The sequence below is a fragment of the Penaeus chinensis genome, chromosome 11 (assembly GCF_019202785.1).
Source record: "Penaeus chinensis breed Huanghai No. 1 chromosome 11, ASM1920278v2, whole genome shotgun sequence".
In the NCBI taxonomy this organism is placed as follows: domain Eukaryota; kingdom Metazoa; phylum Arthropoda; class Malacostraca; order Decapoda; family Penaeidae; genus Penaeus; species Penaeus chinensis.
Window position 1 is genome coordinate 9,656,225 of NC_061829.1, and position 804 is coordinate 9,657,028.

Consider the following 804-nt stretch of genomic DNA (forward strand, 5'->3'; position numbering starts at 1 on the left):
ACAGAGTCCTTCCAAACACCATACACAGAGTCCTTCCAAACACCATACAAAGAGTCCTTCCACACACCATACACAGAGTCCTTCCAAACACCATACAGGGAGTCAATCCACACACCATACAGGGAGTCCTTCCAAACACCATACAGGGAGTCCTTCCACACACCATACAAAGAGTCCTTCCAAACACCATACAGAGTGTCCTTCCACACACCATACAAAGAGAGTCCTTCTAAACACCATACAGGGAGTCCTTCCACACACCATACAGGGAGTCCTTCCACACACCATACAAAGAGTTCTTCCAAACACCATACAAAGAGTCCTTCCAAACACCATACAAAGAGTCCTTCCAAACACCATACAAAGAGTCCTTCTAAACACCATACAAAGAGTCCTTCCAAACACCATACAAAGAGTCCTTCCACACACCATACAAAGAGTCCTTCCGCACACCATACAAAGAGTCCTTCCAAACACCATACAGGGAGTCATTCTAAACACCATACAGGGAGTCAATCCACACACCATACAAAGAGTCCTTCCACACACCATACAAAGAGTCCTTCCACACACCATACAGGGAGTCCGGAGTCCGGACAGCACTCGGCGAGACATGACTCAGCCCAGGCCACCGATGCTTCCCCTCGCTCAATACTGCCGGCTCCCCTCGGTGACTCACCCGCCCCATCCTCACCGTTCCTCTTCTCAGTGACTCACCTCTCCTTCCCTCATCCTTATGAGCCACTATTCCCGCATTCGCCTTAGTGAGTCATGCTTTAAAGTCTCACCCTGCTCAGTCATGCC